Source organism: Musca autumnalis, unplaced genomic scaffold (assembly GCF_047663935.1).
Source record: "Musca autumnalis isolate F117 unplaced genomic scaffold, ASM4766393v1 scaffold_1, whole genome shotgun sequence".
NCBI classification, from domain to species: domain Eukaryota; kingdom Metazoa; phylum Arthropoda; class Insecta; order Diptera; family Muscidae; genus Musca; species Musca autumnalis.
The window spans coordinates 247042171-247060854 of record NW_027411644.1 but is presented as its reverse complement, the minus strand read 5'-3'; the positions used below and the strand labels follow the sequence as shown (position 1 = coordinate 247060854).

Sequence of the window (18684 nt, the reverse complement as noted above, 5' to 3'; positions counted from 1 at the left end):
AAAGATTGGGTAGTAAATTCTTATCTGGCAAACAGGAAGCCAAAGTTAAGGTGACGATGGCAACGTTGATGTCGGGAGGCTGCCCGACAAAATGCGGTTTGAGGGGAAATCAATATCAGCGCCTAATTTAAATAATGCGTACAGTCGGCGGGGTCAGTCTGAAGCACTTCCTGTAAAGGTTGCCTCAGATACAAGTCATCAAGGGTCTTCTCACTACAGAAGATCTGATTAACTAAATGTGGGAATCCTTAAAAGGTGTTCAATAGTTAGATGACGCATTCTAACTAAAGAGGACCAAAAGTTCATCTTTTAGAAGACCAAAACGCCGTCATAATGAATACCAAAAAGTCTTCAAAGAGCACATCATAGAAAAAAAAAACTATAAAGCCTTCATTTCGACCAAAAGGCCATCTTATAGAACACGGAAAGGTATTTTTATAGAAGGCCAAAAGATCGTCTTCAAAGAAGACATCTTCTATAAGAAGAACTTTTGGTATTCTATAAGAAGGCATTTGGTCTTATACTAGAAGACCTTTTATTAAACTATAAGAAGACCAAGAAGAAGGTTAGACCAAAAGTCATTAGAAAAGAACAAAAGTTCTTCGCTCTCGCTCTCTTAGAGGAAACCAAAAGGTCTTCTTATAAAAAACCAAAACGTCTACTTATAGATGACCAAAATATATTCTTATAGATGGCCATAAGGTCTTCCCATAGAAAACCAAAAGGTTTTCTCATAGATGACCAAAAATCCTCATAGTGAAGACCTAAAGGTTTTCTTTAAGAAGACCAAAAGTCTTCTTTGAGAAGACCAAAAGGTTTTCTTTAAGAAGACCAAAAGTCTTCCAACAAGTAAAAAAAGTATTGGTCGGCTTTGTCGACAGAGATATACCCTCAGCCTATTTAGAGTATTTTCACAATTTCTTGGTCCTTTTTAGACATTTGAACTTGTCGACAAAAATGTGGATTAGGATTAAAGTTCAAAAGTGTTGCGGACGTATCGCGCTCACTAGTCATTTCAGTTGGTCATCGTATAACTTTTGGACCAGTATGCCAGGAAGCGTGGAGATGTTCACGGAAAACTATATGACTGTAAACAAGACCACAACGAACATCATAGGTATACATTTGCAAAGGATCTTCGAACAGACCCTAAACTGTACATAGACACAAGTGTTGAACTTGGGGGAGGTACACTAAGTCCACATTTACATTAGGCAATTTTCCTTGCAATTGTCAGTTTGTTGTTGAGGAGGGTGCTGAGAGGCAAAGGGTTACCATATGCCTCACCTCTCTCTCCATCGAACTGAAAATTGCCGCAAGGAAAATTGCCCAATGTAAATATGGACTAAGGAGAAAATCGATATCCGCCGTTTTAGAAGTTAAACTAAATTTGGACAAAATATTAGGTTTTGACCAAATTGGTTGCCCTAAATGGTATGCACGATATCTCTTGAACGATATCGTGCATACCATTTCAGTGACATCTTTTTAATGTAGGGGGAAATACCGGAAATTGTGGACCGATATTGCCCATCTTCCAACTGAATCTAAGTTTGGGCAAAATATGACGAAGGCCAAAATTTCATCAGTTCGAGACTTATCGAGCTCAACCATAGGGGTTTCTACACCTTTCGGATTTTTTATCCTGAAGTATTGACTTGTCGCTGGAAACACTTTTACCGTCGTAAGTGACACAGCGAATGCTGTGAGAGGTACCGGAAGGAGTGGACAAATATAATCTATACTCAAACCCGATTTATATCTGGTAGATATATTAGCATGTGTAAAGTATGGACCAATTTTTCATAACATTTTTGAACTTTTGTGGGGGAGGTACCTGAATAAGTGGACCAATATGGCTTATCTTCGAACTTAAACAAAGCTTGGACAAAATATTACAAAGGCCGAGAATTATCTACCAACCACTACCCACGGTGCTATCGGTTTTTTAAACTTTCAGGCTATTTTCTCAGGAAGTATGGACTTGCCCTAGATGAAACATGCACCGTCGTATGCGGTGCGGTGATAAAAGTTGTTACAACAAAAATCAAAGCGATTCGAGAGCAGGTTTCAGGATTTTTTATCCTGAAGTATTGACTTGTCGCTGGAAACACTTTTACCGTCGTAAGTGACACAGCGAATGCAAGTTGCTTCAACAGAAATCAAAGTGTTTAGAGGGCAGGTCTTAAAATGAACTTATCCGAAATTTTGTGTGAGAGGTACCGGAAGGAGTGGACAAATATAATCTATACTCAAACCCGATTTATATCTGGTAGATATATTAGCATGTGTAAAGTATGGACCAATTTTTCATAACATTTTTGAACTTTTGTGGGGGAGGTACCTGAATAAGTGGACCAATATGGCTTATCTTCGAACTTAAACAAAGCTTGGACAAAATATTACAAAGGCCGAGAATTATCTACCAACCACTACCCACGGTGCTATCGGTTTTTTAAACTTTCAGGCTATTTTCTCAGGAAGTATGGACTTGCCCTAGATGAAACATGCACCGTCGTATGCGGTGCGGTGATAAAAGTTGTTACAACAAAAATCAAAGCGATTCGAGAGCAGGTTTTAAACTGAATTGTTCCGAAATTGTGTGTGGGGGTACTCGAAGGACTGGACCGATTGAGTCCATGTTGGAACCTCAACTAAGTCTGGTAAAAATTTCACCATTTGCAAGGTACGGACCAAATCGGTTACTCTCTTCAAGAGTTATCGTGCGCACAAAATTTTCCGAACATTTCCGAACTTTTGTGGGGGATGTATCGAAAGGACTGGGCCTACAAGACCCATTTTGGAACTTAAACTAAGTTTGGACAAAATATTACGAAAGCCATTTTGGACCAAATCGGTAAATCCGTTCTAGTGTTATCGTGCGCTCCGGCCAGATGGACAGACAGACGGACGGACATGGCTAAATAAACTCCAAATTGTCTGAAACGGATTTCGTGCAAACATACTTGGGGTCTAAAAAGAAAATCTCCTCATAGACGACCAAAAGGTAAGACAAAAGTTCTTCTTAAAGTAGACCAAACGATTTTCTTTAAGAAGTACAAAATCTTCTTTGAAAATACCAAACGGTCTTCATATAGAAGACCAAAAACTCTTACAGAAGACCTAAACGTTTGCTTCTTATAGTAAACCAATAGGTTAGACAAAAAAATTTCATAGAGAAGACCAAAATTTCTTCAGAAAAACCAAAGTTTTTCTGTTAGAAGACCAAAACCTCATCTTATAGGAGACCAGGTCTTCTTTAAGATGACCAAAAGTTAATACCAAAACCCCTCTTAGAGAAGACCTAAATATTTTCTTCATACAGAAGACATAAACGTCTTCTTATGGAAGACCAAAAGGTCTTCATATAAAATACCAAAAGTCTTCTTATAGAAGACCCAAAGAAGGCCAAAGCGTCCTCTTATAGTAGACCATAGACAAACAAAAGATCTCCTTTTACATGATTTAAGACCAGAAGTCTTCCTAGAGGAGACCAAAAGTTTTCTTTGAGACCATCAAAAGTCTTCTTAGAGAAGTCCAAAACGTGTTCTTATGGAAGAGGAAACGGTCTCCTTATAGAAGACCAAACGGTTTCCTTATAGAACACTAAAACCCCTTCTTAAAGATAACCAAAAGGTCTTATAGAAGATCAAAAGGTCTTCTTATAGAAGACCAAGAAGTCGTCGTATATTCAACTATGAGTTCTTTTAATAGAAGACTGAAAGGTAAGCCCAAAAATCTTCATAGAGAAGTTTTTCTTATAGAAAAACCAAAGGTTTTCCTTTAGAAGCCAAAGAAGTCGAAGCCAAAGTGGTCTTCTTAGAGAAGAAAAAGGTCTTATAGAACACCAAAAGATCGTCTTATAGAAAATCAAAAGATCTTCTAATAGAAGACCAAAACATCTTCTTATAGAATAACAAAAGTTCTTCTTAAAAAAGACCAAGAGTTCATCTGCAAAAAACTTAAAAGGTTTTCTTATAGATTGTTAAAAGGTCATACTATAGAAGAACAAAACCTCTTCTTAAAGAGGTCTTCTTATAGAAGACAAAAATATCTCAACACCTAAAAAGATTCTCTGTATTTAGAAGACCTAGGCAAGGAAAATAAAAGGTGTACCATGTGAAATTATTTTCAAGATAAATTATTGCACATGTATGATTTTGTAATGCTGTCTGTCCTCATTTTCAAAACTACATATACTTACATATTTACAAACATACCTATAATTTGTCTTATATTAACTTCAATTATCTGCAAGTTATCATATATTAATCATATATTCCCACCATGTGTGTCTTTTCAGGTTTAAAACACCTTTGCCAGCATCAACGCCAACATCATCAATACCAAGTCAACTATGAAACAAAAGTGAAACTGACAACTGAAAACAACAAAAAGCAGGAAAAATAATAACAAGTCAAAAATAAAACAAGCCACCACGAAATGTGAACAACAAGGTGGTAAAGGTAAACGACAACCACCCAATATTTCAAAAGGCATTTTAAACCCGCTGAGCAAGAAATCAAAAAAAAATAATAAAACATAAATTAAAAAGGGCCACAAAAAGATTCCAACAATTTATAATAAAAAACCATACATCGTCTTCGATGAGATCTTCGTTATTATGCGAAAATGTGTTAATGTGCTGTGAAAAGCGTTTTTAACTGCAAGAATAGTAAACAAAATTGCTGCTGCTACATTTTCCAAAGAACCTGGCCAAGCAATAAACCAACAATCCATTCATTGCATTTGGCTAAGAGAAAATAATCACTGGCAATGTGTTGCGTTGATAAGTAAAGACGCCACCAAGTCGCAGTGATTTTTATTTTAGCTTTTTGATACGATTTTCCAATTCGTTCGCTCGGTCGTTCGTTCGATCTTTATAAAGCCGCCGTCGTGTTCGTGTTCGCGACGTCATCATCCTGGTTTATGCCCGGTTATATGTTGGCGTTTTTTATTTTCCTATTGTACGTCGTCATCGTTGCCATTGCAATTGTTATGTGTATTAAATTGTTATTGTAAACACGCATTACATTAAGACCATATTTGGCTGGCAGTTAACACACAAGCACACACACACGCCGGTCGCCGCCAGCCAACAGCAATAACAACCACACAATTGTCGATAACGCCAATACTGTGTTAACGTTCGATCACCAAAACACCACAACGCATTTAACTTTGGCAACAATCATCATTTGTGGCAGCTAGACATCAACAACGTCATTGGATTGCAGCTCAACACAAACCTATCATCATCAATATTGTGTCTTTCAACAACAACAACAGCAACAACAACATCCTTGCCACCGCCACATTGGGCTTATCGCATACGTTACATCTTTACACGTATCAGCCAAACATTATACAAAACTTAAAATTTTAGCCCTTTTTAGGTCTTTCCTCTACCACGCCACGTTGCTGCTGTGATTACATGGCATTATAATTGAAAATTAGCTTGAAAAGCAACAGAAAAAACTGTCCATTTGCCATTTTTTGCTGTAGTCTACTAAAAATTTTGAAAACTGCAGATACTCGTCCATCCACAAAAGCTGAAACAAATAAACTAACCAGGTAAGTGGTAAAACAATTTACAAGTATTACTTTACATTTTGTGAAACATGTAATTTTATTCAATAAATCAGTTTAATTTACCTCCATCGTCCATTAAAACGGACATTACATTGCAAGAAACAAAAAGTGAAATAAAAAAGTCAATAAAAGTTATTGCAATAAACGTGTGGAGGGTAAAATGTTGAGCTGCTAAAATCATAGTTTGTCAACATGGAAGGCAGACATCTTCAATTCCCATGGCATTAACACATACGCGGTCATTTTCAGAAACATGTTTTCATGTTGAGCTAGAGATTTCACTTATTTCAAGGACCCAAGTAAAATTATTTTCAATTAGTTATACCTATGCGAACCATGAGTGGTATTTTTATTTATATACTAACACTATGGTCTCAAAACCAAATTTTCTGTTTTGAAATTGATTTTTATTTATATTAAATGTGCAAAAACAGTACTTCTTAATTTTTTTCCCAAAATTACCATAAATGGTGGAAATTAGTTGAACAGGGTGGTCCCAATGTATGGGGTCTAAGCCAAAACATTGACATATTTTAATAATTTTTGGTATGAAGGATTCTCACTTCCCAGTAAGTCGAAATTCCAAATTACAGCCGAATCGGTTATAAAATGTCGCTAAAATCCCCAAAATCGGTCGTCACCGTTTTATGGGGGCTAGGACTAAATGTGGACTTATTTTCGAAAAATTTATACAGACTAATTTTCTACACTCTCAAACCGTTAAATATGAATTTTAAGGAAAATTGGTTGATAAATGTTCGTATTACCGTTATATTTCAATTGTCTAATACATATGGTCGTCACACGCATTTTTGCAAAATTCAACTCATCTTAATGACTTTAATTGGAACTCGCTTTGCTGATCGTGTTTTTATCATTGCTTTTTGAAAACATATCCGGATATCCGACTTGTAGAAAATTCCTTTAGGGGATGACTATGTTGAAAACCCGGATGAACATATTTCACGAAAGTCTTACTTACTTACTTAGCTGGCTGGAATACCGCACCTTTTAATTTCTTCACCCACTTGTATGCTCCATCGAAGCTTAGGCCTACCAATCCTGCGTGCACCGCCATGTGGGATGTATTCATACACCTTTTTAGCGGGTTCATCATCGTTTCATTCTTATGATATAGCCTAGCCAACGCAATCGTTGTAACTCGATACGTTTAACTATATTCATGTCTTTGTATAGCTGCTATAGGTCGTGGTTCATACGATGTCGTTATTTTTGTTTCACGATTTGTGGCTTTGTTTTTAAACTGCGTACTTAAACCATAGTAGCATCTGTTGGGCAATACAGTTCTTCTTCTTATTTCACAACTGATGTTCTTTGTTGTGTTTATGGCAGTACCGAGGCAGACGAAGTCTTTAACTACCTCAAAATTATAGGTACCAACTTCCACAGTTGGACGCTTTGCGCGCCGACACCATCAATTTGGTCTTTTCGCCGTTTACCGCCAGACCCACTTTCGCAGATCCTGTTTCGACCTTCCTAAAGGTATCAGTTACTTCCTTTACTGATCGTCCCATGATGTCTATGTCATCAGCATAAGCAAGTAACATGTGGCTATTGGTGTAAATTGTGTCATTTCTTTTGACATTTGCATCTCGTATTAGCTTTTCCAGCAAAATGTTGAATAGGTCACACGAAAGGCTGTCTCCTTGTCTGAAACTTCTTTTGGTACTGAACTGTTCGGAGAGGTTCCTTCCAATTTTAACTGAGGACCTAGTATCAGTTAAAGTCATCTTACAAAGCCGGATGAGCTTTGCGGGGATACCAAATTCAGACATTGCATGGAATACGTTTGATCGGACGGGACTGTCGAACGCTGCTTTATAATCGACAAGAAGGTGCTATGTGTCGATCTGCATCTCTTGGGTCTTCTCTAGGATTTGCCGCAGGGTAAATATCTGGTCAATGGTGGACTTGCCAGGTCTAAAGCCACGTTGGTATGGTCCAATTATTTCGTTGACCATTGGCTTTAGTCGTTCGCACAATATCCCTGACACTATATTAAAGGCAATAGGGAGAAGACTTATGCCCCTATAGTTGGAGCATACAGTCTTATCTCCTTTCTTGTGGACGGGACACAGGATGATAATCGTCAGGTACGCGTTCTTCCTGCCAGATAGTGCTAACTAGATGATGCATACACGATATCAGCGCGTCGCCTCCGGTTTTAAACAGCTCGGCTGGTAAGCCATCGGCTCCTGCTGCTTTATTATTCTTCAGCCGGTTGATTGCTGTTTTTACCTCATCTTGGCCAGGCGGTAAACATTCTATACCATTTTATGGGATTGGATCTGCGGTATCATCGTCTTCGCTACTATTGGATACCAGCAGATTGGAGAAATGTTCCTTCCATATCCTGAGCACGCTATCTCTATCTGTTACCAGATTACCTTGCTGGTCTCTACAGAAGGATGTGCCTGTACCAAAGCCATCTGTTTGATGTTTCACTCTTTGGTACAATTTTCGAACTTCATTCTGGCTCCTATACATCTCGATTTTTTCACACTCCCGCTTTTCCATTTCTCTATTTTTCTTGCGGAAAAGACGTTTTTCTTCTCTCCTTTTCTCCCGATATCTCTCTCGTGCGCTACGCGTTGCTACTGATTGTAAAGTAGCCCTATATGCCGCATTTTTCTCATCGGTAGCAGCACGACACTCCTGGTCATACCATGGATCCCTTGGTGGAGGTCTCTGGAATCCAAGTATGGATTTTGCGGCTGTTTGCATGGAGTGGACAATATTTTGCCATTGTTTTGTTATGTTATCGGGACGAGGAGTGCTTTGATTAAGCAATTGGGCTAGTTGAGTGGAATATGCTGTGGCTATCTGTTGTGTTTGCAGCCTATCGATGTCCAACTTCCGCGTTGTGTCTGTTCGAGCTTTATTTGCAACGTTTAGACGGGTACGTATCTTTGCTGCAACAAGGTAGTGGTCCGAATCAATGTTTGCGCCTCGGAACGATCGTACATCCAACACGCTCGATGAATGTCTTCCATCTATCACAACATGGTCAATTTGATTACTTGTTCTTTGATCTGGAGACAGCCAGGTGCCTTTATGAATATTGAGATGCTTAAATCTGGTACTGCTAACTACCATGTTTTTTGAAGCTTTTATTCGAATTGCAGCAAGTATTTCATTCACTGGGGTGAAGCTGGATACCAGATGTTTTAGTCTCCGACTAACTACGAATCCGCAACCAAACTCATGCTTTACGTCATGGCAGCTATAATACAGTGCGTCACCTTTAGGTGTTGTTGTGACGCCTTTCCCAATCCATTGTATTTCCTGTATGGCAGTAATATCGGCCTTGTACTTTTCAAGTACGTCTGCCAATGCGAAGACTGCACCTTCTCTATGAAGAGTGCGAACATTCCAGGTGCAGATTCACAGATCATGGTCCTTAAAACGTTTGCGGGGTTCGTCAACTTTAGAGGGGTTTGTTTTTCTTTTCTTTCGTTTTTTTAATAGTAGGCTGTTTTTTCTAGGGGAGGGTTACTAACCCGACGCCCACACCCAAGTTTTTAACGTTCTTATGGGTAAACGCGCGGCACATGTTAGCTCACTACCTTTAACGGGTGTTAAAGACAGTTCCCTAGGTGAAACCACGGGGAGGTCAGTGTCCACTTGAGATGAAAGAAGGACCAAGATAAATCCTGGTCTTTGCCATGTTAAAACCGGTCAGGACCGTTCCTTGATATTTTCCATCCCCTACGTCACCCTAAGCCATCAGATATTAACGTTATATCTTTGTTCTCTGTTCTCTTAGCTTATTTTTGTTCTCTTTTTGTTCTCTGTTCTTTTAACTTCTTTTTGAGGTGGCATTACTTCAGTGAAATCAAATGGGGATTATTATGGTTTTTCAGTTTCGAAAACCTCTGTAAAAGTGTCGCCCAGAAGATTCTAGATATGGTTTCTAAAGGCACGAAATCGATTCAATCTTGTTTTAGCGGGTCTTCTTCACCTTTAGCCGAACCTTGCTCGTTTTAAGCTATTAAATGTAAGGAATTCTCGGAGTCATCAGAAATATTGACTTTAATTGGAGCTCGCTTTGTTTTTTTTTTAACATATCCGGATATCCGTGAAATTCTAGGTCTGTGATCCTTTATTGAAAATTAAAAAAGTTATTCGACTCAATTTCCAGCATTGTAGGGTGTCTCGGCAAAAGTCAAATCCGATGTAGTAAAAACGTATTATATTGAAATAAAATGTAATAATTAATTATCTGAGGAACAGTTTTCGTCCTCACACCAGCCTTGCCCCAACGGGGTTGGAAGAATGTAGCTCCCACTAGGGATATTTCGACGCAGAACCACTGTTCTACCACCATAACTAACGTTTTCACCCGTCTATCTGGTGCCAGAGTTGCTCTGCGGCAACTCGTTACTCTAGCTGCCGTTTCACTCCTTCAGTCTGTTTTTCCCCGCAAGTAAATACCGGACTTTCTTCTTCTTCCATGAACATCTCGGAGGTCCTGCCCGTATCTCCTCGTTCATTCTCCCCGATGCCTAGCAACGATGCCAATACGAACATGGCAGAGTTCCGTGACGGAGGTGCCGACAGCGCAGGTGAGTTGGCGGTGAAGTACATGGTCTGCCGTTCCATGGGCCTACCACGTCCCAATTCCAGGAAGGCAGCGACGTGATGCCTTATCGACACCAGGCTGCTAAGGAGGATTCCTGTCCTTCTTGGGGGCGTCTCCAGTGATGTGGCCCGAGTGGGATCCGCAAGCTAGGATCCGTTGCGGTAACTGCAGATCTGGTGCCGAGGGCGATGAGCTCAATTTGCACCGAAGTATCACCTTATTATATGACCTCTATTATCTCATCCTCCGTCACCAAATGTATCACCTCCTGTTGGGTGTTGGGGGGTAATCGGCTGATACTGCTTCCTGGCCAAGATTATGTTGGTCTTTGTAGTTCTTGGAAGACGGCTCTTATTTCTGGAAGAGGATCTGCTCTCCTTTGTGCTACCCAACTGATCGCATACCAAGCATTGCCATCTCACGGCATGGACGGTCCAGGGACACCTGACGTGTTAGGGAGCTAATGTGAATTCGCGGTTTCTGCTCTTTGAAGCATTTGCGTTCGCTTAGATGTGCGCTGTCAACAGTGTTAGATTTTGGGTCGGGGACGCTACACGATCACGGGTGATATTAAACTCAAGACTTTACATGGTCGACCATATTTAGGTGCTAAATTGGCGGCAAACCTTTCCGTGGCTTTCCTATATTTTGCTTCCAGGATCGTCCATAGGTTATAGCGCCTGCGATGATCTGGCGCTATGATGTCTAACCAACTTGAAAACCTCAAAACCTCCTCCTCCTCCTGCAGGTCTTTGACCTTTTTCGTCTAGATGTGGGTTGCTTACATGCCCTCGGTACAACTTCATCAAAGAGGGCGGCCGGCAACCGAGGTTTATGTCTTTGCACCAAATACACTGGATTGTATCGTTATTCCTGGGAACTATGATCCCCTATCACATCTTTCTTGGATCTGTTGAGTCGCCCTACGTGTAGAATCCTTTAAGCATAATTGTTTTTAATGCTCGGCATATCAAACTTACAGTTTAAATCTGATGAGTCTGATGACAATCTTAACCGAGTATAACATAATCCGTCGTCTATGGCATAATCAGGAATCTCTCTCGAGCACTTGTTTCCGATCAAAACCTGTATTTCTGTGTGCCATCAGTTAATATCACAATAAATCTATGGGCATACCTCGTACTTGCCCTTTCGATTTTACGTACAAACTCCTTGCTGATGAAATATCTTGAAGCCTTTGTATCTACATTAGTATCCACATGAACCACCCCCAATGCAGTTATCATTGCTACTAATAGCTAGCTACTAATCTAAACAGCACGATACGCATATGGGTTTCTAATGGGGATTTAAGTTCACCCGCTTCCGATACTAGTCCAATTTGTGACCTCTCATCGTCCACAAATCGAACAAAAACGGACGGGTACTCTTTCACATTTTTGCTCGAAATTACGATTTTGCCCGCAGCGTTTACAGCTTATCCTGGCATTGATTCGACGCAATTACTTTTATGTGTTTTCTTGTTGTTTTTTCTGTGCCATACTAGCGCTTTTCTCTCAGCAACTTAGGCATAACCGTCGGCAGTAAATTCGCTTCAAGACCATACATCATGGTGAGCTAAATTCTCTCTAGATAAGGTTCTCATTCGCCATCGTATGATACGTTCGGAACGAAGTCTCGCGAAAATTTATAAATTTGGGCCACGTCGGCGCAACAGCAGCGTACAAGTCGGGCATATCTAACCAATTTGTGGTTAATTTGAATTACAATTTTCTACGTTATTTGTCGTCAAAGATGCATCCTTCCAGACCAATTTTCGAGCATTTATGATACATGTGGTCAACTATGATGGAGTTATGAACATCATAGTACTTGAATTTACACTGCAGGTATTGTTAAATAAAGAGACTTGAGCCAAATTACAAAATACTTTTATAGGATCTTAGGCCATGTTTATATTATAGCTTTTTGCAGGGTTAACTTTCTTTATGAGGATTTATTTGAAATATAAAAAATGGAATTGACATTAAAAACCTAGTGGGTTTGTTAAATCCAGTTATAAATAAACGTATTATTAGACACTTTTGGAAGATCAAGAGGGGTATTACTAAATCAAAAAGTTATTTTAAACAGGGATATAAACGGTCTTTGTTGGAATATTTCTTGGAAACTTTTCCAAGTTGAGACTTGTAGTAGGGATATTATCCGAAAATATGACAATGCCGTATTTTTTTTCTTGAATGTGGGCGTAGTATAGGACTCTCAAAACCATATATATATATAGAATGAACCTCTAGTCCAAACACATCAGAAGAGACACAAACAAATAAAAAGAAAAAAATCAAACATAGGTATTCAGATATATTTGTTCTGGTCAAAAAGTATGTTCGGGGAAGCTAACATTAATTCTATATCTCTTAGGGGTTATTTCTATTACTTCTTATTCTGCATCCCTTTAAATCTTATTTAGAAAAGCATATTTAAATTAGCCACAATTTAAACGTTTAAATTCAACTTCTTGTTCAAACTACTGTGCGAAGAAAATTTAGTTAGTTACACCAAAAGACCATGCATTAGAGGCATAAAATCTAACAATTTATGAACATCCATATGACAATTTACACCCAAAAGGCTGAATGGCATACATAAATAAAGTCAAGTTAGACTTGCAAGAAAAAAAGATTGTAAATAATAATTTCATTAAAGTGGAAAGTGGAGACAAAATTCAACACTCACACAAAGTCATTAAAACCAAGCCTCAAATGCAAACAAACATAAACTCTAAGATATAATGACTTTATTTGCAAAAATATCAACTTCAACTTCGCTGTAACTAATGCAAACAAAAATCTCCACCAAGAAACAACATCGAATAGATGTGAATACAAATCCATATTCACACACACACAGCGACATTTCCACATGCCTCAAGTCTGCTTAGCATAATGTAGATAGTGCAAAACAAACAAACAAACAAAAGCAACTCCGTTAATATTTTCTTCACTGAACTGTTTGGTTTCGAGTTTGAAGAAAATCACAGTGATTACAAACAATTGTCAATGATTTAGATACAAAACGAAGTCATTGGTGGTTAAACTTCAATGCAAACAGCCCAAAGCTTAGACTGCAGTATTTTCGATTTTCTCTATTTCAAATTGTCTTTAAGCATAAAGTCGCAATATAGCATATTGAAACAAAGTGGTGTGTTTAACCAAATAAATAAAAAATAATTTCAATTTATGATTTGCATTTAATTTTTTGTTTCAAATGTTATCCCCAAAAACGTTACTAAATCACAGAGAATTTATTGTTGGCAAACATGCAATCGCCGTAGATAAATTTTCTTAAATAAGACATTATCTCCATATTGGGCACTTGATGTTTACGGTTTTTGATTTGTTGAGGTAGATATATATTTTTTATACCTAAACAAAAAGTTTATAATTATTTAATGATCCATACCTGGGATTTTGTTTTTAGCTGATAATGTCATGGTATAATCAAACCATATTCGATAGTAAAAATTATTAAAAAAAGTGAAAGTATGCAAATTTTGCCACAACATTGTTCACATGAATTTTGAGTTTATAAAGTGCTTGTCATCAAATGTCATACTTATGATCACAAATCGTTGGGGGTACTCGTGTGTATGTATCTCATGCTATCATGTAGCACATCATCCACGCTCTTGTGTTTGTAATTTACTCTTTATTTTGTGAAATATCATAATTATCTAATACCATATCTAATGTTTATTGGAAAAGGTATACTTCTCACAATTGTTCAATAAGTTTAGCCACTTTCGTTGGAATACGTATCAATCAATGAAATAACCGATGCGATGTGTGATTTTAGAGATTAGAGATTTGCTTTTCAACGATAGAGTATTCAACTTTGGGGATTTTTAAATTGATCTGTAGTGGGATTCTCTAACTCATTTTTTCCTGACCGAAAAAATCGGTAGTACTAAAATATTTCTAATTTTCGTAGTAAAAAACCAGTGATGTCTACTTTTATTTGAACTGTTCATTCATAATTTTGTATTTTAATTTTTGTCGGTGACTAAAAAAAAGGGTTACATAGTTCTACTGCAGGAAATACGGTGTATTTAGGAAGCAAAAGATAGGTTCATACTTATTTCGCATGAAATCTATGAGTCGCAGTCTTAGCTCCGCATTTATTGTAAAAAATTAATGCGATCAATGCTTTTACGCAATTCAGCCTTTAAAACCAATATGCAAGATTGCAAAGAATATTCAATTTTACAGAAAATGTCTATAACAATCCTCTTTTTATAGAGGGGTTTTAGCAATGTTAAATATTAATCATATCAATGGTTTTAAAACCCCAGATTTGGAATCGATGTATCATGTCCGTGCGTCCGTCTGTCTGGTTGGGTGGTGCTCGATACGATAATTCTCAAGAGGTGTAACTAATTTGAAGATTTTCTATTAAATACAGTTTAAGAACTTTTCTCCGATCCATTTAAATATTTTTACAGCAGGCACCCCATCTACAAAGTTATATTTTTATACCCTCAACATTTATGCTAACGAGGGTATATACTAGGCCGGGTCGATTTGTGTGGAAGGGATTGAACTGAGCAAAAAAGTCTACTGGACCATATGTCTACGATAAAATCGAGCCTCCCGATTTTGACTTTAAGTTTTTTATCTACGTTTTTTTGTTGACATATTGGCATATAACAGCCAAACCATTGAGATTTTCGAGCCAACACAAAGACAAAAATTGTAGCCAAGACAGTAATTAAGAACTCTCTAATACATCGCAAAAGCATTGGAACGCTTTTTCAGGCAGGTTTAGTCTTGAGAAGGTGCAAACTTTTCGGAAAATGTCCAGAAAAATATTCAAGCGTTCTGATGCAAAATTTCCATCGTGTTGGGATTCATGGAGAACGAAAATGCCCTTAATTCGTTTGGGTCACTTCGTTTTATTTTTTATATCGGTAAAAGTAGTGAAAATCTGGGTTTCTTATATTTCCAAATTTAAACGGGCATATCTTATTTTTCCACAACGGATTTAAACGGGCATATCTTATTTTTTCCACAACGAATTTCTTTTGATCATTCTTCCTTTTAAAATCTCAATGGTTTGGACGTTATATGCCAAGATGTCAAAAAAACGTAGATAAAAAATTTAAAGTCAAAATCGGGAGGCTCGATTTTATCGTAGGCATATGGTCCAGTAGACTTTTTTGCTCAGTTCAATCCCAGGAATCAGAAACACGAAGAGTCCATTATGGTTTTCAAATCGCCCCGGCCTAGTATATACACTTTCATACGGGCAAAATGTGCCTCATCGAAATAATGGTTTTAGACCCCAAGTATGTTTGGACGAAATGTGTTTCAGACAATTTGGAGTTGTCTGTCTGGCTGGTGCGCACGATAACTATCGAATGGATCAACCGATTCGGTCCAAAATTTGGCTTTCGTAATATTTTGCTCAAACTCAGTTCAAGTTCGAAGATGGGTTATATCGGTCCACTCCTTCCGGTACCTCCCCCACAAAAGTTTGAAAAATGTTTAGAAAATTTGTGTGCATGATAACTCTTGAAGGGAGTAACCAAATTGGCCCATACATCGTGAAATTTCTACCAGACTTAGATGAGGTTCCAATATGGTCTCAATCGGTCCACTCCTTCGGGTACCTCCAACACAAAATTTTGGAATAGTTCAGTTTAGGACCTGCTCTCGAATCGCTTTGATTTTTGTTGTAACAACTTGTATTCACTGTCGCCCATACAACGGTACAACTTTTATCAAGGGCAAGTATATACTTCCTGAGAAAATAGCCTGAAAGTTGCAAAAAAACTTATGACACCATGTGTAGTGGTTGGAGCGCAAAATAAATCTCGAACGGATCTGCCAATTCGATCCAAAATTTGGCCTTCGTAATATTTTGTCCAAACATAGTTTAAGTTCGAAGATAAACCATATCGGTCCACTCGTCAGGTACCTCCCTCACAAGAGTTCAAAAATGTTCGTAAAAATTGTGCGCACGATAACTCTTTAACACATCCTAATATATCTATCAGAAATAGATCAGGTTCGAATATAGACTTTATTTGTCTAATCCTTCTGGTACCTCACACACAAAAATTCGAATAAGTTCACTTTAAACCTGCTCTCGAATCACTTTGATTTTTGTTGAAGCGATTTGCATTCGCTACTTCCATTAGGACGGTTAAAGTTTTTTCAGGTTTAAAAACCCCTACGTCACCATATGTGGCGGCCACGATAACTCTCGAACTGTTCTACCGATTTGGTCCAACATTGGTATTCGCCATATTTTATCTAAACTAAGTTTAATGGGGCAATACCGGTCCACAACTTCCGGTACTTCTCCCCAATATTTAAAAATTGTCACTAAAATGCTAGGACGATATCACTTGAATGGGGCAACCGATTTGGTCCAAACTTTGTATCTCCTACTATTTTGTCAAATTTTAGTTTAACTTCTAAAATGAACCATATTTGTCCTCCCTAACTGTGCAGTTAATTCCTAATCCACATTTTTTTGGCAAGTTCAAATATTCAAAAAGAGCCACAAAATTCTGAAGAGACCCAAAATACATTCGATCTGTCCATAGATGAAGGTTTCACTTCACATTGGCTGAGGGTATATCTCTGTCGGCAAAGCCGACTGACACTTTTTACTTGTTCTTTCTTACTTAAAATTAAAATAAAATCAGGGGATTGGTCTTTCTGCCACTGCTGCTAATTTGATGCAATTTTAGCTGTAGTATTATCATTAATTCTCATGACTTGCTCTAGTCAGTGTTGATATTAAATATGAAAATTTAACAAAAGACATCCCTTCAGATTCTCTGAACTGTGATCATGTTTTCCATTGCGCAATTCAAATAAATCAAATCTCTGTGAAATATATGCAATTACGTCATCTACCAAAATTTTTTGTACTACGTGTCGTATGAGTGCTGACAACACTTATACGTCATGCGGATTATTTACTAACTAAGGTGTCAGCTAACTGAACACTTGGCGTAAAGCAGAATGAGAATCGATTTACAATCGTGGCCATATTTTATTTTGCAACTTAAAATACTAACAAAGTTAATATGTGATTGGAGCTTTCCATCGTAGTTAATATACAGAGTTAGATCAATTTCGTAAGGGGTATTATGTGTATGTGCATTTGTAAGTAACATGCAAAAGGAATCGATATAGACTCATAGTTTCTTTTAGGGATATACATAGAATCAGTTTCCGAGTCGATTTATGCACCTCTATCCGTCCGTTCGCAACGTACAGGTAGCAATTATTGTCCGATTCGGTTAAAAATTGAAAAAGAAAATTTTTTAGGGAGAACGCTATTGTTCAGATTTCGATATAGCTTCCATATATACATATATACGCCCTATTTGAGGAATTTGGTGCCCCGAACACAATCTTGGACATGCATTTAGATGAAATTTGGAAAATGTGACGCAATTTGGTCTAGAAAAATGTTTGCCAAATTATATTGAGATCGTGGTGGTGTTGGGTATCATATAGTAGGCCCCGCTCGACTTTGATCCTTTCCTTACTGTTTTGCTGTGCAGATTCGCCACTCGTGGCTCATAAATATTTCAAACAGCAGATTTTGAAACCTACGGCCTATTTTATGCCACTCAATATCATAATGCGATCTTTTTTACAATAAAATACGTAAGAAATAACAACTTCAAACTAAATTTCTATACAATTAACAATAATTGACTACGAAATTAGCATGGAATATCAACATTTAACGAGCCCACTAAATCAATAATTCCACTCTCTAAAATGTTGCCTAAGTGTAATAAAAACAAAGTAATTCTTCTCCAAAGGCCTACGCAACATGCCATATCTGTGTTAAAAATAAATTGCCTATTAAAACTTTTTTATTTCCTAATACACATAAACTAAAATAGCTCTTAAAAAACTTTGAATTTACATTTGAAAGTTGAAGATCCATCAAATAAATTTATTATAGGCCGCAAAACACTTCAAAACAAAAACCACGTCTTTGTGAATGGTCTTTCCGCTTTAATTTAATCAAATATTCAATATCATATTACAAATAAATTAGCCAAGTGAATTGGCTATTGTTGTGAGCGCTTGTAGCTGAATCCAGCTGCTGGCCACAGCTGACCATCTTCATCTTGATAAAAATTTCACATAGCAGATGTCGCCGTCGTTGTCTCCCATAGGCCACAATGCCATATGCAAACAAACAAGCGAGCTAGCAATACAATGTCACACTCAATCGTATTTTATGACATAAAATAATCGTTATCATAAAACACTTTACATGTTTGAAAGACGCATCACCATAATTTTTTATAACATTTCTTTTTTCAAAATCTCGATAGCTTGACAAATGATATTTGTGTAAATTTTGAATTGCTTCCTGAATGTTTGTTGTTTTGAATTTATTACTTCACCGTGTATAATAAATGAATTTAACATTTAGGATGAGAAGAAAGACTGTAGAAAGAATTTCCTTCTCAGATTCTGATGCTCAAT

General features: G+C 37.6%; 1 protein-coding gene across 3 annotated transcripts in view; it reads left to right on the top strand.

Moving 5' to 3' along the window:
* Positions 1-18684, top strand: part of Cad99C (cadherin 99C) — a 463896-nt gene that overhangs the window by 107124 nt on the left and 338088 nt on the right. For all 3 annotated transcript variants that reach the window (XM_073960669.1, XM_073960670.1, XM_073960671.1), the window contains exon 3: positions 4304-5574. The gene's annotated coding sequence lies outside the window, so the exon portion shown is untranslated. The remainder of the gene's footprint in view (positions 1-4303; positions 5575-18684) is intronic.